Source organism: Muscardinus avellanarius, assembly GCF_963383645.1.
Source record: "Muscardinus avellanarius genome assembly, chromosome: 22".
Classification (NCBI taxonomy): domain Eukaryota; kingdom Metazoa; phylum Chordata; class Mammalia; order Rodentia; family Gliridae; genus Muscardinus; species Muscardinus avellanarius.
The window spans coordinates 1,572,192-1,599,905 of record NC_137808.1 but is presented as its reverse complement, the minus strand read 5'-3'; positions in this window follow the sequence as shown (position 1 = coordinate 1,599,905).

Sequence of the window (27,714 nt, the reverse complement as noted above, 5' to 3'; positions counted from 1 at the left end):
CCATCTTTCCCTTTATGAACTTACCCAGGAAACTACGGTCGTTTTCAGAAAGTTTCCTGGAACAAAGCAAAAGAATTTTCGTCTTTAACGTTCTGAAGTAGTGTTTCTCTGGGCCATTTAAAACCCTCTTTTAGGTATTTTAGTCCTCTCATCTTTTACCCGTAGGCAGAGCTTGAGAATATCTTACACAACCGAACACTGTCACTTAGGTTTCAGAACAACTGAACCGAGTGCAGCATTCTTTACGCCGCTCGGAAGCTGGATGGTACAACCTGGCGATTTATCGCTGTTGTCTTTTCGATTCGCTGGAGGAGATGCTGGTCCACATTTGCAAGTGTGTTGCTAACTCCCAGAGTTCCATGATTTCAACAAAACAAACATAAAATAAATACAACTGAAAAGGGCGACTACCTTATACTCTCCCTACATCCAGGAGCTAGGAGGGATCTTTGAAGCATCGAATTTTCAGATGAATGCAAGAACATCTATTCTGTCTGCTACCAGCTGATCACGATGTTAGCCCAAGAGGAAATTGACTGGATTCTGAATTTCAAAAGAAGCCGAGAACGTCACGCAAAAGTTCAATTTTCACATCAGTAACAAAAGCTAACGCTTGCATTAACAAAACAGCTCTTAAGAGCCGACTCCTCAACATACACACTGCCCCCAAACCCCATCATTGTACGCACTGGGCATGCTCCAAAATCCTTGTAAGTTTTGTTTGAATTAGAGACGCCTAACTGATAGAGTCTATGCAAATATTACAAAATTAAAAAAAAAAACTCTCAAGTCTGAAACATTTCTGGTTCTACGCATTACTGATATATTGTATGCAATCCATAATAGTAATTTTTATGGAACAGCTTTGTGCTATAATAGCTGTTTTACATACATAATTACATTCTATCTTCACAGAGTATTCTAGAAAATGAGGAGGGAAGCCCATATATTTTATACTCTTATTAGTGTATTGTAATTACACACAATGGAATTATTCTTAGCCATAAAGAAGAACAAAAGTATGTCACTTACAGAAAAGTGGATGGAACGAGAGGATAATACGCTGAGTGAGATCAACCAGTCTCAGAAACTCCAGGATTCTGTCTCTTCTCGCATGTGTGAAAGCAAGAGAGAAAATAGGTTAACAGGATTTCGAATACAACTCATCACTGTTATAAAAGAAAACTGAGATTCCTAAAGATAAATATGTCCAAAGCCACGATGATCGCAAATAATGGATGGAGAACGAGCCCTGGTTGGGTCTTATCTAAGAGGCTGTGTTCCTTCCCCATGACACACACCCACCTACCCACCTTAATCTGTTTTTTGTTTCTATGGCAAAGTAGCACAGACTTGGACAATTATAATCAGTAGATGTTTATTTACCACATGAGTCTGAAGGTTGAGCCATTTCAGGGCAAGAGGCTGTATTTGATGGCATCTTGTGGCAAGAGAAAAAGGAAGAAGAAGGGGAGCCGTGTGTGTGTGTGTGTGTGTGTGTGTGTGTGTGTGTGTGTCTTTCTGGGAATTGAACCTAGGCACATCCTGTCGCTGAACTACACCCCCAGCCCTATTTTATTTTATTTTTATTTCTGATTCAGGATCTTGCTAAGTTGCTGACAGCCTCACTAAGTTGCTAAGACTAGTCTTGAACCTGTGATCCTCCTGTCTCGGCCTCCCAAGTAGTGGGATTACAGGCGTGCACACCACACCTGGCCCCTGTTAAATTAAATAAATTAATTAAATAATTAAAGCATCCCTTTTCACAGGGAATTCATTCCTGTGATAACTGGCCACTGTTCCTGTGACAAAATTACCCCTTTAAGGGCCCGTCTTATAACCATCACAATGTCAGCTTTAATTTCAAGGCGAGTTTTGGAGAGGACATTTAAACCCCAGAATCATTTCGTTTTCTCAGGGCTTTATGTAGTATTTTTTGTTAGGCTGAGAAACTAATCCAGGCTGGGTGTGATCCTATATGCATGCAATCTCAGTACTTGGGAGGCTAAGGCAGGAGGATCACAGATTTGATGCCAGCCTCAGCAACCTAGTGAGAACCTCCACAACTTGGTGAGACTGTGTTTCAAAATTTAAAAAAAAATTAAATAGGCTTGGGGAGAGACAGACAGACAGACAAGGAAGAAGGAGGAGGAGGAGGAGGAAGAGGAGGAGAAGGAGGAGGAGGAGGAGGAGGAGGAGAGGAGAAAGGAGGAGGAGGAAGAAGAAAATAAGAGGAAGAAAAGAGGAGGAGAAGAAAAAGAGGAAGAGAAGGAGGGAGAGGAGGGAAGGAGAGAGGAAGGGAAAAGGAAAGAATTCAGGAAAAGGTAATTAACTGCTGATGATATCTTGCCATATGGGTATGACACGGTGTATGTTACGCAGCATTATCCTGGCAGAGTGGCACATTATCTCAAGAGCAGCCTTGTACATTAGGTAGAATTAGTGCCATTGTGCAAACCAACCTTGGACTAAGCATGAGAGGGCTCGTAGCTCGTCCGAGCTAGTTCAGTTGACTTAGCTGAATCTTCTGTTCATTTTTTCTTACCATCCTACCTCTCTTTGAATGACTTCCACTTCCTATCTTGGGCTTAAAAATGAAATATGGGATAGACAAACTTGATAAAAAGATATTTAGATTAATAGGCTGTTAAAAAAAAGAATTTTCTCCCTAGCTTTTGTATATTATGGAGAGCATCTGATTTTTGTCATGGAATGAAGTAGAAGAAACCATAGATATAATAAGGCCAACTAACTGAGGGGGATGGAGGGGGAAGAGGGAAATTTCCTAGTGTACATGATGTACATTCACAAACATATCAAAGTCAATCACTAAGCCAAACATGAGAAGGAGGTAGGGGGAGGGAATGGGACACGAATTGGGGAAGGGCTAAATGAGTGAGGTGTTCATGTATGCCTCCGCCATCTTGTACGCCATTAAGATGTATGACTATAATGCACCAGTAAAAACCAAAGGCTTAGCCGGGCGTGGTGGCGCACGCTTGTCATCCCCGCGCTTGGGAGGCAGAGACAGGAGGATTGCGCAGGTTCGAAGCCAGCCGCGCACGCTGGCTTAGGAGACCCTGTTTCCAAATATAAAATGTAAAAATAGGTCTGGGAGTGTAGCCGGAAGGTAGAAGGGCTTCCAGGAACCCCAGTACCACCAAAAAAAAAAAAAAAAAAAGGACGCTGAGCCAGGGGAAGGAGGGTTGGGAGCCACTGTAGTTTATGTCAGAATGTCAGAGAACTTTGCATACCTATCTTCTCCTAATTTTAATGTTACAATCTTCTAATAGCTCCTTGAAAAGGGGAGAAAGGAGGCTGAGAATGTTTAAGCAACATGCCTTCACCCAAGTTTATAAGAACAAATCCAGGACTCGGTTCTAGGTCTCTCTGAGTCTAGAACGCAGGCTCGATCCAGGATCCGGTTCTAGGTCTCTCTGAGTCTAGAACGCAGGCTCGGTCCAGGATCCGGTTCTAGGTCTCTCTGAGTCTAGAACGCAGGCTCGGTCCAGGATCCGGTTCTAGGTCTCTCTGAGTCTAGAACGCAGGCTCGCTCCACCACACCCTTGGAGTGAGAGGGTTGAACCACCGCCTTCTCCATCTCGCCACCAGTGATCTCATCGTAGAAATATGGGGTCTGGAAAGCCATGTGGTTCAAGAAGATTTTCCTCTTACATGGTGGGCAGACTTTGAGAAAGACGGGTTGAAAGAAAAGTTGTCAACTTCCTCCCAACAGAACAGTTGCGACCGAAGAATGATTTCCCATTCTTTCAAAGGAAAACCGAGTGTTTTGTTCAAAATATTCGAGGCTACGTTTGTACATCAAGAGTCTCTCCAGTTGACCTTCAAATAGAGGGAGCCCTTTTTTTTAACTTTTTAGAAACAGGTCCCGTTCATTGATCAGAAATCTGTTCAGATCTTTAGTCCCCACTTTTGAAACCGTACAAATGCGGATTCTGGAATCCTGAAAAGCAGTTCAAATAGGAGAGGTCTTGATTCTTCCTAGGAAACAGGAGGAACAAATTTGGGGTTTTAATTCCTCTATCAAGAGTAGGTAACAATGGCTTCTTGCTGAGCCTGCCTTCTTGGCAGAGACTGCTTGTATGGTTTTTACATAACTGTAACATTGGCCATCACTAATTAATGTTAATAAAATAACCAGGCGTGGTGGCGCACGCTTGTCATCCCCGCGCTTGGGAGGCGGAGACAGGAGGATCACGCAGGTTCGAAGCCAGCTGCGCTGGCATAAGAGACCCTGTTTCCAAAAATAAAATAGGTCTGGGAGTGTAGCCCGGAGGTAGAAGGGCTTCCAGGAACCCCAGTACCACAAAAATAATAAATAAATAAATAAAATAAAATATATTATTATGCTGCATTAATATCCCATTAAGTAGCCAGGCATGGTGGCACACGCTTGTAACCCCAATACTTGAGAGGCTGAAACAGGAGGATCACAGGTGCCAGGCCAGCCTCAGCAACTTAGTGAAGACCTCCTCAATTTAGTGAGACCCTGTCACCAGATAAGTGATAAAACAGAGCTGGAGGTGTAGCTTGGTGGTAGAATGCCTCTGGATTCAACCCCCAGTACCACAAAAAATAAGAAATAAAATAAAGCTGGGGTGTAGCTCAGAGATAGAATGTCCTCAGTTTCAATCCCCAGTACCACATGCACAAAGTGTGTTTGTGTGATTAAGTGCAGCATAAGCTATTTCTCTCCTATAAAAATATTTAGTGGAGCCGGGCGTGGTGGCGCACGCTTGTCATCCCCGCGCTTGGGAGGCGGAGACAGGAGGATCGTGCAGGTTCGAAGCCAGCCTCGCTGGCTTAAGAGACCCTGTTTCCAAATAAAAATATAAAAATAGATCTGGGAGTGTAGCCTGAAGTAGAAGGGCTTCCAGAAACCCCAGTACCATATATATATATATATATACATACATATACATACATATATATGAAATATTTAGCCAACTTACTGTTTTGCATTGGAAATTTTAAAAAAATTTTAGCGAGTTTCATTTGTATTTTCACATTTAAACCCTAAATGCTGGATGAGAAGGGAAGACACGGTTTTTCTTGAGTGCATTTTATGTCCTCAGTACTCTCCTTAGCATTTGACATTTTCTTAGTGAATGAGTGGAGGGCTCTCGGATGCCATTATTCAGGCTGCAGCCCACAAGGAGTCTAAGACGCACCCCAAGTCATCTTCTCACTCATGTTGTGCAATGGCACTTTGTATTGTCATTAATGCAATAGTCAAGAGCGCTAATGCCATTCCTAAAGGAAAGGTCTGTGTGAAGTGGCACTTGGAAAGCTTGTGATAGCTTATATTTTCATGATGCTTTGGGACCTAGACCTCTAGATCCTAGCATCCGTGGTACCCACTGCATTAAGAAGAGAACCAGCCAGCGGTGGTGTGTGTGTGTGTGGTGTGTGTGTGTGGTGTGTGTGTGTTTGGTGTGGTGTGTGTGTTTGGTGTGTATGTGTGTGTGGGTGGGTGGTGTGGTGTGTGTGTGTGTGGTGTGTGTGTGGTGTGTGTGTGTGTGGTGTGTGTGGTGTGTGATGTGTGTGTGGTGTGTGTGTGTGGTATGTGTGTGTGGTGTGTGTGTGTGGTATGTGTGTGTGTGGTGTGTGTGGTGTGTGGTGTGTGTGTGTGGTGTGTGTGTGGTGTGTGTGTGTGGTGTGTGTATGTGATGTGTGTGTGGTATGTGTGTGTGGTGTTTGTGTGTGTGTAGTGTGTGTGATGTGTGTGTGATTTGTGTGGTGTGTGTGTGGTATGTGTGTGTGGTGTGTGTGGTGTGTGGTGTGTGTGTGTGTGGTGTGTGTGTGATGTGTGTGTGGTGTGTGTGTGGTGTGTGTATGTGATATGTGTGTGGTATGTGTGTGTGGTGTGTGTGATGTGTGTGTGATGTGTGTGGTGTGTGTGTGTGTGTGTGTGGTGTGTGTGGTGTGTGTGTGTGTGGTGTGTGTGTGTGGTGTGTGTGTGTGGTGTGTGTGTGGTGTGTGTATGTGATATGTGTGTGGTATGTGTGTGGTGTGTGTGTGTGTGTGGTGTGTGTGATGTGTGTGTGATGTGTGTGTGGTGTGTGTGTGTGGTATGTGTGTGTGGTGTGTGTGGTGTGTGTGTGTGATGTGTGTGTTTGTGTGGTATGTGTGTGTGGTGTGTGTGTGATGTGTGTGGTGTGTGTGGTGTGTGTGTGTGGTGTGTGTGTGTGTGATGTGTGTGGTGTGTGTGTGGTGTGTGTGTGTGGTGTGTGTATGTGATATGTGGTATGTGTGATGTGTGTGTGGTGTGTGTGTGTGTGGTGTGTGTGATGTGTGTGTGGTGTGAGTGATGTGTGTGTGGTGTGTGTGTGTGGTGTGTGTGTGGTGTGGTGTGTGTGATGTGTGTGATGTGTGTGTGCTGTGTGTGGTGTGTGTGTGTGGTGTGTGTGGTGTGTGTGTATGTGGTGTGTGTGATGTGTGTGGTGTGTGTGTGATGTGTGTGTGGTGTGTGTGTGTGTGGTGTGTGTGTATGTGGTGTGTGTGATGTGTGTGGTGTGTGTGTGATGTGTGTGTGGTGTGTGTGTGATGTGTGTGTGGTGTGTGTGCATGGTGTGTGTGTGGTGTGTGTGATGTGTGTGTGTGGTGTGTGTGCATGGTGTGTGTGTGGTGTGTGTGGTGTGTGTGATGTGTGTGTGTGGTGTGTGTGGTGTGTGTGTGGTGTGTGTGGTGTGTGTGTGTGTGGTGTGTGTGGTGTGTGTGTATGTGGTGTGTGTGATGTGTGTGTGGTGTGAGTGATGTGTGTGTGGTGTGTGTGTGTGGTGTGTGTGTGGTGTGGTGTGTGTGATGTGTGTGTGTGGTGTGTGTGGTGTGTGTGTGATGTGTGTGTGGTGTGTGTGTGGTGTGTGTGTAGTATGTGTGTGTGATGTGTGTGTGCTGTGTGTGTGGTGTGTGATGTGTGTGTGGTATGTGTGTGTGGTGTTTGTGTGCATGGTGTGTGTGTGGTGTGTGTGGTGTGTGTGATGTGTGTGTGGTGTGTGTGGTGTGTGTGTGGTGTGTGTGGTGTGTGTGTGTGTGGTGTGTGTGGTGTGTGTGTATGTGGTGTGTGTGATGTGTGTGTGGTGTGAGTGATGTGTGTGTGGTGTGTGTGTGTGGTGTGTGTGTGGTGTGGTGTGTGTGATGTGTGTGTGGTGTGTGTGGTGTGTGTGTGATGTGTGTGTGGTGTGTGTGTGGTGTGTGTGTAGTATGTGTGTGTGTGATGTGTGTGTGTGCTGTGTGTGTGGTGTGTGATGTGTGTGTGGTATGTGTGTGTGGTGTTTGTGTGTGTGGTGTTTGTGTGTGTGTGGTGTGTGTGTGTGGTGTGTGTGTGTGCATGGTGTGTGTGTGGTGTGTGTGTGTGGTGTGTGTGTGGTGTGTGTGTGTGGTATGTGTGTGGTATGTGTGTGTGGTGTGTGTGTGGTGTGTGTGTGTGTGGTGTGTGTGTGGTGTGTGTGATGTGTGTGTGGGTGGTGTGTGTGTGGTGTGTGTGATGTGTGTGTGGTGTGTGTGTGGTGTGTGTGGTGTGTGTGTGGTATGTGTGTGTGTGTGGTATGTGTGTGGTGTGTGTGTGTGGTGTGTGTGTGTGGTGTGTGATGTGTGTGTGGTATGTGTGTGTGGTGTTTGTGTGTGTGGTGTGTGTGATGTGTGTGTGATGTGTGTGTGGTATGTGTGTGTGGTGTGTGTGTGTGGTGTGTGTGTGTGGTGTGTGTGTGGTGTGTGTGCTGTGTGTGTGTGCTGTGTGTGTGTGGTATGTGTGTGTGGTGTTTGTGTGTGTGGTGTGTGTGATGTGTGTGTGGTGTGTGTGTGGTATGTGTGTGTGTGGTGTGTGTGTGTGGTATGTGTGTGTGTGGTGTGTGTGTGTGGTGTGTGTGATGTGTGTGTGTGGTGTGGTGTGTGTATGTGTGTGTGTTGCATTTTCCCCTTGAGTGAACTACTTTCTGTGGTTTCTCTTCTCTAAAAATATTTAGTGGAAATGTTTAGCCCACTTACAGTTTTGCAGTTGAAATTCCAAGAAGACAGTCGGAGTGGGTTCCATTTGTAGTGTCTCATTTAAACCCTAAGCGCCGGATGAGAAGGGAAGAAAGTTAAACATTATTTTATCGTCGGGCGCCTTTGGGAAGAATTGGTGGCGTCAAATTCATTTTGTCAAGAGTTAAGTAGCTCATGGGGGAAGGGGCTGCCTGTGATGACGGCTGTTAGGCGTGTATGCAGAGCCACAAAAATAGATTTCTCATTAGTTCAGCACTTCATGTCCACCAAATATAACACCACTGCTTTTTTTTTTCTTTTTTTTTTTTTTTGGTGGTACTGGGGTTCCTGGAAGCCCTTCTACCTCCGGGCTACACTCCCAGACCTATTTTATATTTTTATTTGGAAACAGGGTCTCTTAAGCCAGCGCGGCTGACTTCGAACCTGCGCGATCCTCCTGTCTCCGCCTCCCAAGCGCGGGGATGACAAGCGTGCGCCACCACGCCCGGCATCATTGCTTTTTATACAAAAACAAGTCATGTCTAGAGAGATTAAGTGATTTGCCTAAAGTCCTATATCTGTATCTATGTATCTAGAAATGAAAAGGAATTAAATGATTTGCCTGTATATATTTAACTTAAATATATATTTAATATATATTTATTTATATATTAACTTATTATATATGTATTATATATTAATATATACTTATATATTTATTATATATTATGATATTTAACTTAAATATATAATTTTCCTATATATAATATATATAACTTATATCTGTATATATGTGAGAATGTAAGAGAAAGCAAAATACAATCTCAACATCTTCTTAAGATTATCATGGGCTTTGGAGTCAATAATCTTTTAAATTAAAGCAACTTCAGCCAGGCGTTATAGCACAGGCCTATAATCCTAGTACTTGTGAGGCTGAGACAGAAGGATCACAGGTTCCAGACCATCCTCAGCCACATAGTGAGACTCTTAGCAACCTAAAGAGACCCTATTTTTAAAAATATATTAAAAATGAAAGGATAATATAAAGATATGAAACACAAGTTGATCTACTTTTTTTTTTTCTTTTGACGGTAATGCGGATTGAATACACGGGGATTCTACCTCTGGGCTACACCCTGGACACCTTTTTTTTTTTTTTTTTTTTGGTGGTACTAGGGTTCCTGTGCACTCCCAGACCTATTTTATAGTTTTTTATTTGGAAACAGGGTCTCTTAAGCCAGTGCGGCTGGCTTCACACTGCACAATCCTCTTGTCTCCACCTCCCAAGCTCGGGCATTACAAGTGTGCGCCACCACGCCCAGCCCTGGACAACTTTTTTTTTTTTTTTTGGTGTTACTGGGGCTAAAACCCAGAGGCTTTCTACCTCCGGGCTATACTCCCAGACCTATTTTCTATTTTATTTGGAAACGGGGTCTCACTAAGTTGCCGAGAGCCTCACTCAGTAGCTGAGGCTGGCTTCGAACCTGCGCGATCCTCCCGTCTCAGCCTCCCAAGCGCGGGGATGACAAGCGTGCGCCACCACGCCCGGCTCCTGGACGCCTTTTTTAAAAAAATATTTTAGCCGGGCGTGGTGGCGCACGCTTGTCATCCCCGCGCTTGGGAGGCAGAGACAGGAGGATCGCGCAGGTTCGAAGCCAGCCGCGTGCGCTGGCTTAGGAGACCCTGTTTCCAAATAAAAATGTAAAAATAGGTCTGGGAGTGTAGTCCGGAGATAGAAGGGCTTCCAGGAACCCCAGTACCACCAAAAAAAATAAAATAAAATAATAAAAAAATAGGGCAGGGGGTGTAGCTCGGAGGTCAAATGCCCCTGGGTTCCACCCCAGACCCGCAAAAAAAAAAAAAAAAAAAAAATATTTTAAAAAATGTTTTATTGGTGCACTGTAATCATACATCCTTACGGAGCATGAGATGGTAGAGGCACACACGCACACATCACTCATTGTTTTAATATTTGGAAACAGGGTCTCACAACGTTTCTGAGAGGCTCACTAAGTTGCCGAGGCTGGCTTCGAACCTGCGATCCTCCTGTCTCAGCCTCCCACCACCCCTTACTGGAATTACAGGCTTGCATTACCAGTTAATGTACTTGAAGAACATTTCTTGTTTTGAACGTCTATTTTGCCCAGACCGGCTCACTTCTGGCGCTAACAGCATGCTTGGTTAAGAGCAAGAGAATTGGCAGCCAAGCAAATGGCCAAATAATGTCTAAATAATAAACAGCCATGCTCTAATTTACAGATGACGTGGCCACATCAAAACCAAGGAAATGAACTCTCTCTCTTGAATAGTCTTCAGACTGCCGTCTCTGGCAGTCCATTCCCCTGACTTTACAAGACAGCTCTTCTTCTGCATTCAACTCTAGCCAGAAAGAAAGGAAGAAAGAACCTTCCTGTTCTTTTTTTTTATAAACCACACCGAGGGGACTAGTTTTGATGCCAATGCGCTGGACCCAGAAAAAAAATTATTGATGATTAATTGCCAAGAATCTAATTTCTGACAGAGTGAACGCGTTAATAGCCAAAGACTCAGACAACCTTTGAAAATCAAAATGAGATTTAAATCCTTTAAAATATCCACATGTAGCCGGGCGCGGTGGCGCACGCTTGTCATCCCCGCGCTTGGGAGGCGGAGACAGGAGGATCACGCAGGTTCGAAGCCAGCCGCGCTGGTTTAAGAGACCCTGTTTCCAAATAAAAATATAAAAAAATAGGCCTGGGAGCGTAGCCCAGAGAAAGAAAGGCTTCCAGGAACCCCAGTACCACCAAAAAAATTATATATATATATATATAATCTCCACATGTAGCTGGGCATGGAGGTGCTTACCCATAATCCTAGTCCTTGGGAGGCTGAGACAGAAGGATCACAGGTTAGAGGCCAGCAGTATCCACTTAGCGAGACCCTCAACAACTTGGTGATGCCTCGTTTCCAAATTAAAAAATAAAATAGGGTGTAGCTCAGAGGTAGAATGCTCCTGGGTTCCATCCCCAGCACCACACACACACACAGTGTCTACACCTCACTGTGGTTGTTGACTTGAAAGGTCTATACTGGCAACACAGCTTCATCCCTTCCAGGGACACTTCAGAGGCCATAGCATAATTTTTTTTTTGGTTACTAGTTGAATTTAAAAAGCTGAAATTGCTTGCTGCTGAATGCTGTTAGGGCTCACATAGCTGCCTCAAATTACGAGAGAGAGAGAGAGAGAGGGAGAGGGAGAGGGAGAGGGAGAGAGAGAGAGAGAGAGAGAGAGAGAGAGAGAGAGAGAGAGAGAGAGAGAGAGAGAGAGATATACTGGGGATTGAATCCAGGGACATCCTACCTCCAAGCTATACCCCAGCCCTAATTTATTTTTATTTTGAAACCGGGTCTTGCTAGGTTGCTGCGAGTTTCACTCTGTTGCTGAGGATAGCCTTGAATCTGTGATCCTCCTGTCTCAGCCTCCCAAGTCCTGCGATCACTGGTATGCGCCACCATGCCCAGCGTAAAACAGTTAGGTTCCTTCTAAGTTTCCAAAAACATTGTTCAGACAAAATCGCATGCTTGCTACTTGTAAATCCATTTATTTTCACCCTCACAGAAGCTTGAGGATGTAAGCAAAATTTCACAGATCTGCATTCTATAAACAAAGAAGGAAAATGAGGCTCTTGGAGGTTAAGTAACTTGACAGAGATTACACAGCTTCCACATAGGTAGGATTTAAACTCATTATTTCTGGTGATAAGTCTCAGCAGTCAGCCGGGCGCGGTGGCTCACGCTTGTAATTCCAGCATTTAGGAGGCTGAAGCAGGAGGATCGCGGTTCGCGGCCAGCCTCAGCTACTTAGTGAGGCCCTTGGCAACTCGGCGAGACCCTGTTTTAAAATAAAAAGAATTAAAAATAGGGATGGGGTGCCTCTGGGCAGCAGAATGACCCTGGGTTTCATCTCCAGTATCACACACACACACACAAAAAAAAAAAAGTAAAATCAATCTTAGCAGTTGCCCCCCCTCAATCTTTCTAGCTAAATTTTACACTCTAAATTTTCTGAAATTATTTCCAGCTACCTTGAATCCAAACGTACTCTCTGGTTCTTCCTTTGACACATAAGAGCAGTTATTACTAGCAGACTCTTTGAGTGGAGCCCATTTATTCCAGGGATATTTATCTGTTCATCCTGCACAGACATTCAACTCTTTGATTCCCAATAGAGTTTTATATCCAGATGACCTGGCAAGAGACGGCTAGGTTTGTTCCCCGTATGAATGTCCCAGCCTCCACCCTGTGAATCGCGTGACTCGGGAAGCTGGAAAGGTCTCAATTTTTCAAATGCCAGAACTGATTCTGATTTCTGGCCAAGAAAGAGAATCATTCATTTTAACAGGATCGAGTTTTAGTGGTGGCCGAAGAGACAGCGGCCTGTGCTTGAAGGAGATTTGGGGAAGCTATTGATCCAAGACATCTCAATTCCGTGTAAAGCACCAAAGTTATTGATTTCCTCACCAGTTCTGAGTTATTTCATTTGGCCCAAACAAGAGGAGATTATTCCAGGATTCTTGATAATCCACAGGGCACCAAGCCCTTGACAGATACGCAAGGTTTTGATATGACACCGTCTGAGTCCCTGCCGGCTGCTATGACAAAATACCGCAGATGGGGCAGCTTGGAAATGACAAAAAATTAATTTCTTGCAGTTCTGAAGGTTGAGATGTCGAATGTCAAGAAATTGACAGATCTAGTGTCTTGTGAGGTCTCTGTCCATAGAGGGTACCTTCTTGCTTTGTTTTTACATATTAGAAATATCAAACAAGCTCCCTTGTTCCTTTTTTATAAGGATACTAATCCCATTCGTAAAGATGACGACTTCTTCTTCTTCTTCTTCTTCTTCTTCTTCTTCTTCTTCTTCTTCTCTCTTTCTTTCTTCTGGATTAAACCCAGGGGCATTCTACCTCCAAGCCAGATCCCCAGCCTTTTTTTTCTTTTTATTATAAAACAGAATCTGACTAGGTTGTGAGGGTCTCACTAAATTGCTGAGGTTTGTCTTGAACCTGCAATCCTCCTTGTCTCAGCCTCCTAAGGACTGGGATTACAGGTGTGTGCCACTAAGCCTGGCTCAACTTCATAATACTGATATTAATCCTAATGCTAATAGTGGGCTCACTTGAATAATCGCAGTTAACCTATAAAATTAAAGTTCAGCAGATTAAAAACCTTATTTCCATCTGCAACCTTAATTTCATTTGCAAAAAGGTAACGGGTTCCACAGATTAGGATATAGATATTTTGGGGAGTGCATTATTCTGCTTACCACATTAGATTTTAATTTTTTAAATTCACATTGTTTAAAAGCTACTCGGAAGTACATAATTAGTTTTTACTTGAAAGATGGTGTTGACTGGTATTTCAGTGTTCATGAGATCTAGTTGTTGTCAATGGTGACCTTAGGAGAATGGTAAGAAATATTCTAGGGCATCACTTATCAAGGCCTACAATAATACTAGCTTTAGGAAGTAAGGACCCATGCAACTTAATTAAGCCAGGCATGGCGGTGCACTTTTGTAATCCCAGCATTTGGGAGGCTGAGACAGGAGGATCTCAGGTTCATAACCAACCTCAGCTACTTAGTAAGGTCCTTTGCAACTCAGTGAGACCCTGTTTCAAAATAAAGAATATAGGCGTGGGGGTGTAGCTTGGAGGTAGAATGCCTCTGGGTTCCATCCCCAGTACTGCAAAAAAAATTTTTTAATAAAAAATTAAAATAGGGCGGGGCATAGGTCAGAGATAGAATGCCTCTAGTTTCCATCCCAGCACCCCCATACACACATAAATTCTCATTAATCTTTAAAATTTCAGATGTTTTCTATGAGAATTTATTACTAATAGAAGGGTCAACAGGAGGGCAAAACTAGGTCACCTTGTCTTGATGGCCAATGACAGATAAAGTTTCAGTTTCTAACATAAAAATACAGACACTTTAGGAAGGTCAGTGCCCCTCCTCTCCTCTTTTGTCACAGTTTAGAATATTTCCCTATAGGACTCAAGTGTTTATTTGTGGGTAAAAAGTTGGAGGGTGACTCAGTTAATCCTGCTTTAAATCAGAGCACGTCTAATGGCCGTTGTCATATAGATCTGCAAAAATTAGGCACCCATACATAAAAAGGGTGCATGTTTGGGGCAAGACATTAAGGGCCTTTGACAAATTTGATTTTGAAGGCCAGAGTGAAATGTTATGTCTCTTTTGACGGGGGGAGGGGGGCGAATGAGGTGCACGAACCCAACTTCATATCTCCGAATTTTAGCCAACTGAGCAGATAAACACTTGGAGAGGTTGAATGTCAGAGAATATCAACCCACTAATGCGCATTCTACTTTCCATTGTGAATCCTGCAGTTTGTTCCACAGAGCCAGCATGCCCTGTGAATAGCACAAGCTGTGTTATTTTCAATAACTGAGTTATTTTCAAATAGACAAACTTGGATGCTCATAATTCAAGCTATCTGCTTTTTTTATTATCTCTTTGACATAGTACAGAGCCACTGGGCTTCATACAAAGATAAATGCACATATGAGGCTCACAATTATTCCTCCATCTACCAGCATTTTATTTATGCTTGCGGACCAGGGCACAGTATAATTCATATCTGTCAAATGTTGCCGACAATCATTTTAAACCCATGAGGTAGATGAAAACAGGAGGATTCCAAGATTTGTTACCAAGACCCTGTCTGGTTCATGGAAGCCATTGCCCTCCTTAGCGGGGTATAGAGCTGCAAACATTAAGAATAATGACTAATAAAAAAAAGGTCGGATTCCCCAGCTGCTCCCTCTGGAATCTGTTTGAGCCATTTAAAAAACTGCTCAAGATGAAAGAGTACACAGGACTTTTCTTTCGGGGTTGTAAAAGATCCAGGGAATGGAAAATGTCGGGAAAAGGCAGAAAATCTGAGCAAATTTGCACTGCGTCCTCGGGGAACACTGGGGTTTTGTGGCGGTCGGTTTCTGCCTCACTCGCCAATACTACTTCTAGGCTCTCCTAGACCAAGTAGTGCAGCCTAAGGTGACCACTTCTTATGACCAATATTAAGAGAAAAAAACTTAAAATGCTTCCACAAAGCCAGATTGGTTAGTGTAGACGATCAAGGCAGAAAGTTTGGTAATCAGATTCTTTTGTCACCGGGTCCCTTTCCTCATGGTCCCATCTGGGTCGCCAAAATGCTTCCACGTAGCCAGATTGGTTAGTGTAGACAATCAAGGCGGAAAGTTTGGTAATCAGATTCTTTTGTCACCGTGTCCCTTTCCTCATGGTCCCATCTGGGTCGCCAAAATGCTTCCACATAGCCAGATTGGTTAGTGTAGACGATCAAGGCGGAAAGTTTGGTAATCAGATTCTTTTGTCACCGGGTCCCTTTCCTCGTGGTCCCATCTGGGTCGCCAAAATGATACCAGTATCTCCTCTTATTGGGTTCCTGTCCAGGGACTTTCAGAAAATGAATACAAGGACTAGTGAAAAGTATAGAAATGTGAAATTTTATTTGTAAGCCAAGGAAAAATAGAAAACAAAAATAGCTCCCTGCCACCCAGAGGCAGGGGTCCCCCAAAGAGAATAACCACTGAAGTTCTTAAGAGATGAGTTTTTATACTTTCCTGTGGTTCCCCATCTGCTCCTTTATGATTGGTCAGAATTGGGACCTGGGGAACCAATGTCTTTTGCCTGCTTTTGACTCTTCACTTGAAACATTATCTCGCAGGCTGGTGGGTTCCAGTCTCCAGGGGCCACTTGCCTGTTCCCTTCTCCCTTCTTCCATGTTTATACAGTTGATCTCAATTTGCAGCCACAGAAGGGGCAGGCATTTTTTATGTTAATATTTTTATTCTTTTTTTGTTGTGTGCTTTCATTGGTGCATTATAGTCTCACATTATAATGTAAATCCTGTTGATATTGACATACACAGACACACTCTTGGGAGGCACACGTTTTGTTTTGATTTTCTTTTGTGTGTGTGGTTACTGGGGGTGGAACCCAGAGGCTTTCTACCTCCAGGCTACACTCCCAGACCATTTTTATATTTTATTTGGAAACAGCGTCTCACTAAGTTTCTGAGAGCCTAAGTAGCTGAGGCTGGCTTCGAACCTGCGCGATCCTCCTGTCTCAGCCTCCCAAGCGCGGGGATGACAAGCGTGCGCCACCACGCCCGGCTGCTATACTTTCAGGGATCATTTCTATAGTATGTTTTGATTTTCATATTCCTTGCCAGGTCACTGTTACCCTTCTATCTAATTACTCTTCCCTGTGTGTGTTATTGATATAAATGGCCTCTTCTAACCCTTCCTGTACCCAGGTCCTCTGCTCTGCCTCAGAGGTATTTTTGTGTGTGCGTGCGTGTGTTTTTAACTGTCATGAGTGGTTACTTTTCCTTCTCTCTTTTCGTTACTTCTCTTACCTCTGTGCATTTGCAGGGTCTTGACTTTGCTTGAAATGCCTTTCTCATTCTCCATAATTGAGAAGTTTTCCGGGAGCCTTCTTAAACCCTTGGGTCCAATTGTGGTGCTTCATTTCCGGGTTGGTCTCTGATTCGCTTAGCTGTCTCTACCAAAATACCATGGTCTCCTTTCAGGACAGTGGACCTGTGGTGTTTCACCTTGAAGCTTCTACCTGGTGACATGTATGACACTGGCAATCTGGAACATGGCAGAATTAAACAAAGCTACTTCAAAGAGACACCGCCTAAGGTTTTAGTTGTTCTGTTGTTTTAAGCCTTTAAAATGAAAATCCAGCAAATGGAAGTAGATGTCAGTACTCTTAGTAAAGTACTTAGGCGGTATGCACGTTTATGATTACAGGTGCATCGCCGACATGAGAGTAGGCCGCCTATCTTCGTGTTTACCTTGGCAAAAAGGAAAAAAAAAATCGAAGCACCAATGGAAACACCTCACAGGAGCCCAATAATTACAACCTGTTTGTTTTGATGTTTGAAGAAGCCTGGCATATAACTGCTATGACACTGTCATTTTTTCCACCTGGTTGAAAACATAATTATATTCCTGAAGAGCAGATCAGTAGAGCTGGGATCAAAGAAAGGGAGATGAAAATGTTCCTTTGTCTTCCTATTCTTGCCATTTAGACTAACGATCCAAAGTACTACTAAGACCTGGAGAAAGAAGACGGGGTTTTGGAGGCTTTAAAGCTCATGGCTGCCCAGTTCTTGAGGAAAAGGGGAGAGAGGGAGGTGGTCCTTTGATAATCCGTTTCTAGTCTCTACTCCTGAGATGAAAGAGTCGGGCACCTTTACATTTGACTCTCAGCTGAATGCTTTTGCAAATGAATGTTACCTGGGTGAGGTTGGACATGCCTATAATGCCAGCACGTGGGAGGCTGAGATAGGAGTATTGTAGGTTAGAGGCCGGCCTCAGCAACTTAACAAGGCCCTTAGCAACTTAGCAAGAATTTGTCTCAGAATAAAAAATGAAAAGAGCTGAGAATGTAGCTCAGAGATAGAATGCCCCTGGGTTCAATCCCTAGTACAAAAAGAAAAAAATTAAAATGAATTTAAAAAAAAAAAAGCTAGGCATGATAGCGCCTACCTGCCATACAGGTTCAAGACCAGCCTCAGTGGTTTAGTAACTCTCAAAAACCTAGCAGGACTCCCTTTTAAAATAAATTTAAAAAGGGCTGGAATGTAGCTTAGAGATTTCATTTTTACGCCCCTGGGTTCTGGTTCCATCCCCAGCACCAACCACATATGCATGTGCGTGCATGCACGCACACACACACACACACACACACACACACATGATTATATATATATAATTTTATACATAAATATATATATAATTTTATATAATTTTATATATATAATTTTAGAGTATGTTAATACCTAGAACTAAAAATGATAGATTGAGAGGTGAGAGAGAGATGATGTGGGTGATATCAGATTTAATGAGTGGGGCAGTTTCTTCATGTCTAACATGAAGTCAAACAAGATTAAACAAGCGTGGTAGCGCACGCTTGTAATCCCAGCATTTGGGAGGCTGCGACTGGAGGATCGTAGGTTTGAGGCCAGCCTCAGCACCTCAGCGAGGCCCTCTGCAACTTAGTGAGGGCCTGTTTCCAAATAAAGAATAAAAAATAGGGCTAGTGATGTCATTTGGAGGTAGAATGCCCTGGATTCCATCCCCAGTACTGAACAAAGAAAAAGATTAAACAATTCTTTCAGTTACATTACATAATGTTATGATTCTGTATCATCAGTGTTATTCAGTAGGAAATGAGAGTCATCACGCTTAACATTTGCAAAATGCCATACAAAGGCCTTTTGTGTCATTTTCCAAATGCAGTCTACTTTTATTGTTTGTTTGTGCTGGGGACTGAACCCAGGGACGGACATTCCACCCCGAATCGTACCACCAGCCATCCCCCTTTTTAATTTTTTTTTAATTTGGAAACAGGGTCTCACTGGGTTTCTGAGGTTCTCTAAGTTACCATGTCTGGCCTCAAACATGGCCTCAAACTCGATAACCTCCTGTCTCAGCCTCCCAAGCACTAGGATTACAGGCACGCTCCATCATGTCCTGTCTTGATGAAAAGAACCAGGAATTATTTTTTTCTCGAATAACGTATAGTCGATGCAACCTAATCACTCATTTTATTTCACAAATGGCTTACTGGTTTCTTCCTGGTGTGTGCTATCCAGTGGTTCTAAGAGCTCAGGAAACAGTAAACATGGTCCTGTGTCTATAAAGTATGTGATCTAATAGGCCAAACGTGAAATATGGTGTATATAAAACATAAGGTAAGCCGGGCGTGGTGGCGCACGCTTGTCATCCCAGCATTCGGGAGGCTGAGACAGGAGGATCGCGGTTCGCGGACAGCCTCGGCTACTTAGTGAGGCCCTCGGCAACTCAGTGAGACCCGGTTTCAGAATAAAGAATAAAAACTAGGGCAGGGGCTGTAGCTCGGAGGTCGAATGCCCCTGGGTTCCATCCCCAGATCCGCCAAAAAAAAAAAACAAAAAAAAAACATAAGGTATACAATATGTATATGGAAATTTTATATCTGTAAAATTAGCATGGTGGGAAAACAAACAATAGGTTGAAATAACTTGGATAGTACCACCAGGGAAGTTCTGAGGAGCCAAGACATAAGCTAAGACCTTGCTCGTGGAAAGGATTCTGCCTTCCTTAGCACAGGGGGAAAAAACTCCAGGCAGGAGGAGTGGCGGGATTGAACGGGTTTTGTTATATACTTATAATTGCATTATAATTATACATCATACTGTGGCTCAAAGTCCTACAAACATGCAGTCTTGGTGTGTTTCCCTGCAGGTCCTATCCCCCTGCCCCACCCTCCCCACACTTAACAGGGAGATTGGCAGAGATATTTTCAACTAAGGGCACATCACAGTTTGAACCCTTATTTTGCAGCAGTTATTCTTTTTCCCTCCTGTGGTCTTTCTCATTAATTATCTGAAGTCCCTTTGGTTTCATTTTTTTTTCTAGCTCTACATAGAGGAGAAAACCTTTGACCCTTGATGTTACTGGCTGATCTCGCTAAGCAGGATAGTGCCCAGGTCCATCTGTTTCCTTGCAAACGACACCATTCTGTTCTTCTTTATGGCTGAGTATAATTCCACTGTGTGTTTATATCAAGTTTTCCTTATCCATTCACCTGTTGATGGACACTGTTTCTGTCAGCATGCTTACAGCTATAATCTAAAAGACTGACCTTACAGGAAAGATTTATTTTCTTATGGTATTGGGTTCAGTCCCCGTGAGCCCAGGGACGTTGACCTCAGGGCTTGGATGCAGGAGAGCACATGGGCTGCCCACATCCAATATATATATATGGAAATTTTTTTGTGTGTGGTACTGGGGTTCCTGGAAGCCCTTCTACCTCCGGGCTACACTCCCAGACACCTATTTTGTATTTTTATTTGGAAACAGGGTCTCTTAAGCCAGCACACGCGCCTGGCTTCGAACCTGCGCGATCCTCCTGTCTCTGCCTCCCAAGCGCGGGGATTACAAGCGTGCGCCACCACGCCCAGCTATATATGGAAATTTTATATCTGTAAATTAGCATTGTGGGAAAACAATAGGTTGAGACTGGAAGCAAGATAATGCAGACGAGGAAGGACTGTGTAGCATCCCCAAGGTTGCACGCGCCAAGGACCCAACTCTAACTACATTTTACTGTAACGTTGAAAATAGGATTTGGGGAAATTGCAAAGGGGGCAAGCACCAGCCGAGGTATCAGATAATCTGCTTTCATCAGAACTTGGCACCTTCGGGGACAAAGCCAGCAGGCCATGGGGGAAAGGACCACGCACGTCTGGAGAGTCACACGTGGTCCTGATTGGCTGGCCGAGTCACACACATGGCGGGGTGGAAGTGCCCATGTTTTTAAGCAGGGGTAGGGGTGTTTTGGGGGGTGAGGCTAAGTGTGAGAACGCTGATTCTCTGGCGACATCTGGAGCCTCACGATGCCTGGGATCTGCATCGTGATGCCTGGAATCTCGCTGCAGCCGGATTCTCCCCGTATCTCTGCTTCTGGCTTCCAGGGTTCCGCCTCCGTCCTCTCTGCGGGGACACGTAGGGGGAAGAAGGGGGTGCCCGACCTATCGTTTACCAGCCTGGGTTGCCACCCAGATAAACCCATTGAAATGGATTGATCCACTGCTGGGATGAGAACCCTCGAGATTCAATGATGTCAACTCAAGACATGATGAAATTAGATCCTTAGGGAACATTTCATATCTGACTACAACAGACACCAAGATTGGCTCCATTGTTTTGTAGCTAATTGTGTTGCTATAAACGTGGATATGCATGGATCGCTACAATATTCTGACTTTAATCCTTTTGGAAAGATAGCAAGGGATAGTAGTGTGTCTGAGTCTGATAGAGTCTGATAGGGGTCCCATTTTTTTTAAGTACTGGGAATGGAAGCCAGGGGCATTCTACCTCCAAGCTATACCCCAGCCCTATTTTTTATTCTTTATTTTGAAACAGGGTCTCACTGAGTTGCAAAGGGCCTCACTAAGTAGCTGAGGCTGTCTGCGAACCTATTTTTTATTCTTGCCTATTTTTTATTCTTTATTTTTGAATCAGGGTCTCTCTGAGTTGCAGAGGGCCTCATTAAGTAGCCTCCTGTCTCAGCCTCTCGATTGCTGGGATTTACAAGCATGTGCCACCATGTCCGGCTAGTGGTCCCATTTCTAGTCTTTTGAGGGACCTTCATACTGATTTATCTCTGTAGTGCTTATACGAATGTTCAGTCCTGCCGAAGGTGTGTAAGAGTTCTGATTTCTCCACATCCTCGCCAGCATTTATTGTTGTTTGTATTCTCGATGACTGCTGGGAATGAAGGTCTTTTTTTTTTTTTTTTTTGGTGGTACTGGGGTTCCTGGAAGCCCTTCTACCTCCGGGCTACACTCCCAGACCTATTTTTACATTTTTTTTATTTGGAAACAGGGTCTCCTAAGCCAGTGCGCACGGCTGGCTTCGAACCTGCGCGATCCTCCTGTCTCTGCCTCCCAAGCGCGGGGATGACAAGCGTGCGCCACCACGCCCGGCAGGGAATGAAGGTCTTAAGGAGGAAGCAAAGAACCGTATTCAAGTTGCTGATTGACAGCTCTGGAGCTGGAACAGGACCTACAAGGGGCAGCGGGACAGGAGATGAGGTGATGGGGACCATGGCACGAGCCAGGTCAGAGTCTCCAAGGTCATAGAAAAGAGTTTAGGTGCAAGCAGAAACACTTATTTTGTGTGTGTGGTACTGGGAATGGAACCCAGGGGCATTCTACCTCCGAGCTAGACCCCTAGCCCTATTTTTTATTCTTTATTTTGAAACAGCATCTCACTGAGTTGCAGAGGGCCTTGAGTAGCTGAGCTAGTCATAGCGTCTCACACTGAAACAGGGATAACTGGGGAAGGGATAAGCAGAGGAAGAGGAGCGGAGAGGTATTATTTGGATTAGACTACCTTTGAGCTGTGGGTGAGATAGCCCTCTGGACAGATCCCCGAAGCTAATGGAGCACGTTGGTCCAGGAGCTCATAGCAGACGTAGGACCTAAGGATGAAATTTGCCAGTTTTCAGCCCGCAAATAGTATTTGAGGTCTTGGGATGGAGGGTTATCGACGACCATAGCAAGAAAAATGATTCTGTGCTTGGCTGGGAAATTTGAGAAATCAAGATGCTGGGCCCCTTTCATATTATTTTTCAGTGTTTTAAAATGCAACACAGCCGGGCATGGTGGCACACGTTTGTCATCCCCGCGCTTGGGAGGCGGAGACAGGAGGATCGCACAGGTTCGAAGCCAGCCTCGCTGGCTTAAGAGACCCTGTTTCCAAATAAAAATAATATAAAAAATAGGTCTGGGAGTGTAGCCCGGAGATAGAAGGGTTTCCAGGAACCCCAGTACCACCAAAAAATAAATAAATGAAATAAAATAAAAATGCAACACAGCATAAAATTTGCTTTCTTAACCTAACCTTTTTTTTTCCTTCAGGTATTGCTAAGAACATTCTTGGCAATAATGTTATCACTTCATGTTATAGGCATGAGTATTTGGTGTGTGTGTGTGTGTGTGTGTGTGTGTGTGTGTGTGTGTGTGTGTTTTAGTGGAGATTATGCCCAAGGGCCATTCTACCTCTGAGCTTAACCCCAAACCACATTTTATTTATTTATTTTTTTGAAACAGGGTTTCAGTAAGTTGCTGGGGTCATCCTCGAACCTGTGATCTTCCTGTCTCAGCTTCCCAAGCACAGGGATTACAAAAATGCTCCATCACACCTGGCTTGTTTTGCTTTTTTTTTTTTTTTATGGTACTGGGGTTCCTGGAAGCCCTTCTACCTCCGGGCTATACTCCCAGACCTATTTTATATTTTTTTTTAAATTTGGAAACAGGGTCTCTTAAGCCAGCGAGGCTGGCTCCGAACCAGCGCAATCCTCCTGTCTCCGCCTCCCAAGCACGGGGATGACAAGCGTGCGCCACCACGCCCGGCTTGTTTTCCATTTTTATCATTGTAAAATATATATAAAGATGGCCGGGTGTGTTTGGCACACGCTCGTAATCCCAGCACTCGGGAGGCTGAGACTGGAGGATCGCTGTTTGCAGCCAGCCTCAGCTACTTAGTGAGGCCCTCCGTAACTTAGTGAGACCCTGTTTCAAAATAAAGAGTAAAATATAGGGCAGGAGGTATAGCTCAGAGGTTGAATTCTCCTGAATTCAAGCCCCAGCACCAAAAAAGTATGTATGTATATATATATATATATATATATATATATATATATATATATATATATATATATAATAAAATATATCTTTATAAACTAATATATATATAAATTTATTGTCTTAGTCATTCTTTATCATTCTTTTTTCTTTTATTTGGTCCTAGAAATTGAACCCAGGGGCGTTCTACCCCCAAGCCCTACCACCAGTCTTGTTTTTTCTTTAATTTTTAAATTTTGAAAAAGCATCTTGTTAAGTAGATAAGAGTCTTGCTACATTGCTGAGGCTGACCTCAAACCTATGATCCTCCTGTCTCAGCCTTCCAAGTACTGGGATTACAAGCACATGCCACCACACCTGGCTGTCTTATTTGCCTTTAAACGTTCAGTTTGGTGACGTTAATTACATTCGTAACATTCTGCAACCATTACGACCCTCGGCCTCCAGAATTCTTTTCATCTTGCAAAACTGAAACTCTGCCCCCATTACGCACAAGACCCTGTCTCCCCTGCATCCATTTCCGCTCTATCCTTTCCAGCTCTGTGGTCTTGACTGGTCTAAGTACTTGCTAGGAAGCGGGTGCCGTGTGGTATGTGTCTTTTTGCCACTGGCTTATTTCCTTAACCTAGTGTTCTCAAGTTTCTTCTGTGCCGCTCTGTGAGTACAATTTTCCTTCTATGAAAGACCGAGTTTCGGTCTGTTGTTTCTAGATACACTTAGTCATCTACTCATACACTGCCACTTATCAGTGGGTATGAGAGTTTTTCCCACAATTTAGCTCTCTCTGTGTGTGTGTGTGTGTGTGTGTGTGTGTGTGTGTGTGTGTGTGTTGGTGCCAGGCATTGAACCCAGAGGCATTTTACCTCTGAGCTCTACCCCCAGCTTATGATATGAGGTCTCCCTAGATTGCCAAGAGTCTCAGTAAGTTGCCAAGGTTTGCTTTGAACCTGCGATCCTCCAGTTTCAGCCTCCCAAGAAGTGGGATTAACAGGCACCCACCCCCGTGCCTGGCTCACATTTTAGCTATTAATAATTCATCCCAGGTCTGGGGCTGCAGCTCAGAGGTAGAGCACTTGCCTAGCATGTAAAAGGTTCTGGGTACCCTCCCCAGCATCACCAACAACAAGAAATTCAACCCATCTCATTTTTAACTTACTCAATTGAACACAGCCACCTGCTTGTCAGTAGATATTTGTTAAATACTTGCCATGTGGATTACTATAATATGAGAAAACCATAATCTTAAAAGGAATGGCTTGTACGTGGTGGTGTACACCTGTAATTTCAGTACTTGGGAGGCTGAGACAGGAGGACCACAGGTTCAAAACCAGCCTTAGCAACTTAGCGAGACCTTGTTCCCAAATTGGAAAAAAAAAAAAGTAATAAATGACTAGGTGTATAGCTCAGAGGTAGAATGCTCCTGGGTTCAATCTCCAGCGAAGGAAGGAAGGAAGGAAGGAAGGAAGGAAGGAAGGAAGGAAGGAAGGGAGGGAAGGAAGGGAGGGAAGGAAAGAAAGAAAGAAAGGAAGAAAGAGAAGAAGGGAAAGAAAGAAAGAAAGAAGAAAGGAAAGAAAGGAAAGAGAGAAAGAGTAATGGTTTTTAAGTTCTGATATACCATTCTGCAGCAAATCAAAGCTCTGATTCGGATTGGTCTCAACTGGGTTTGCTTTACTTTTTATTTTGTATTCAGCAGATCACTGCCATATTTGTGGAATTGAATTAGGTAGCACTGCTCGTCAAGTAATTTTTCCGCATGAGAGTAAAACTCTGGCTCCTTTGATATGCCCTATATAAAACATGACTGAAGTAATACAAACATAATTTTAAAAAATATATACAAATATGGCGCGTATCACACTTAAGGAGATCCATTTATATCTCTACCACCCCTTTTTGCATAGAGAGAGGAGGTGGAAAGAAATGTGTATAAAAAGCACATTTTCTCTGAGAGGAATAATTCCATTACCCACAAATAAAATTTACTGTGAAATTATACATGAGAAATTGTCGAGGGAAGCGTTGACAATTGAAACTTTACTGTAGGCGTCTATTAGAGAGAAATGCTAGCTAGAAACCCAATTTCCTTATACAATAACCACAAAGGCAGCAAGCATTTCTAATCAGCAATGCTACAGAGTTGCCACAAGCCATATTTTGGTTCATGAATGCAAAATTCGGGATATGTCTCCAATTGCAGGCAATGTTTTCAAGACAGAAGCAACATTGGTTTACCCAATTTAGTGCATGCAAAGAGATTTTATTGTGAAAGGAGTATATAAACCTTGATATTAGCAGGCGTAAAAGATATTAAGTAATTGTGGTGACTCCAGAGGATTTTATTTATTATGCAATGTTTTCTCTTTCTTGAAAATTGATATCTCACATATCTTTTGCTGAGACATTATTTTACACTAGACGAAAAACTATATGGATTTATTTTTTTACTAGAATGAGTGGCATTTTATGATGGTATTTTTCTTTAAAAAAAAAAAAAACCTGTTTGCTATATCAGAAAGTTGTTCCTTAGGACTTGACATGGTCACATGGGGCATGGTGGTTCATGCCTGTAATCTCATTGCCTGGGAGACTGAGACAGGAGGATCCCAGGTTTAAGGCCAACCTCAACAAGCACCAAGATTCTCAGCAACCTAGAGAGACCCCGTTTCCAAACAAAACAAAACAAATAAAAAGGGCTGGGTCTTGTAGCTCAAAGTTAGAATGTTTTGGGTTCAATCTCCAGTACCACACACACACACAATAAATAAATAAATAAATAAATAAATAAATAAATAAATAAATAAATAAATAAATAAAATGTTGTGACGTGGTCACAAGTCAAGGGCCAGTTGATCCCAGACACTGAATCTAGGCACCGAAAATAACTAGTTCCATGGTTTCATTTAGTGATGACATCATCTAATTTTTTTCCACAAGGTTATAAATTCATTCGCTTGAGCCCTGTTAAATATTTAGTGATGGACTGTCTAATTGAAATATGATAATGTTCTGCCCTTCCCTCCTTGGAATTTCGATCAGCTTCACCTCTAAGCATTGGCCGGTCGGGTCAGCTGAAGCTGATCGATCTTCGGTTTCCTGAGCCTCAGAGAAGTAATAAAATGGAATCTCACCTGACATTGCATCTGTGGCAAAAAAAAAGCCATCAAAGGGAGCTCCCAGAGTAGGTCAAGACACACTTTACATCATGCATACTGTTGTTGACACCAGCCTTACTTAATTATGTGAGCAAGAAGTATTAATTTTGCAGTGCTAAAAGGGCCACCAACATATACTTTAGGTCTAAGGTTTTAGCTAATAGAACCCAGAAAAAAATTATAAAGATGATGTCATAGGAAATTGAATTAGGCCAAAAGGGAGGGTCAGCTCCGCGAATCACCTTTGCGCTCCATCACTAAACCGCAGGTAGGTCAGCCTCAGACCGTCAGGTCCAGCGAGGTCATGAGTATGTCACCTCGTCTCCGGGTTGGAGCCATTTTACTGGGTATTTTAAAAATTGATATATAAGTATGCATTATAACATGGTGCGGTGTGATATTTCCTTAAGTTTATACGATGCATAAGAAGCTAATTATAATGTAGTCTCTTTCTAACTTTTCTTCTCTCTGGGTTTACCTAATCCTAGACAATTGAAGTTGTACATCTTAGCCATCATCGACTGGATCTCTAGCTTCCTGGGCAGGTGGAATTTCCATTTAGGAAAACCTAAAGATCTGTTTTCTTGGCTTTGACGGTCATCTTCCGCTCCTTTCTCCCATCTGCTTCACAGTTTCCCCACCGTTTTCTCCAGCTCCGATACATTCATTAAATGTCCCATCAGTATGTGAAGGTTTACATATCTTGTGCGCAGGGAGGTTTCACTAAATGGGGTACAAACTCTCACCCCCAGTACAACGGAGGGATGAGGTTTCTATGGTAACTTGGGGGACCACTCTGGAGTTATGCAAATGGTCTTCTGGGTAAAAGAACCTCTCCTCAGAGAAGACTTAACCAACCTCCTCCAAAGACTTCATCCAAAGCCTCATTTGCAGCCGAATGAAGCTCTGCCCCCTCTCTGTGAGTCCGCAGTTATCTTTTGAAGTCACTGTATCTGAGCATCCTCCTTTTTCTCTTCCTTTCTCCCTTAGTCCCCCGGTGTGAACTCCTTGAGACAGGTGTGACGACATAACAAGTAGAAAGACATCTCTTTGTATCTGACAGGACGTTCAGAAGGTTGACTGACAGTCGGCCATTGTTGAGAGGTGGTCATGGGCAGGTACTCTATGCAGAACGAAGGGCCAGGGGTCTGTGCACAGAAATCAATAAAGAACAATGTGCTCGTGGTCAGTGAACTCGAGGGCAGTTACATGGTCAAAAGTCACATTATTGTTTCATTTATTCAGTTGGTTTGCATGCGATCGCCTGCATTATAGAAAAGGGACGACTTTGGGGTTGGTAGGCATGCGCCTAGGTATGGACGATCCATGGCAAGAAACCACAAAACCGC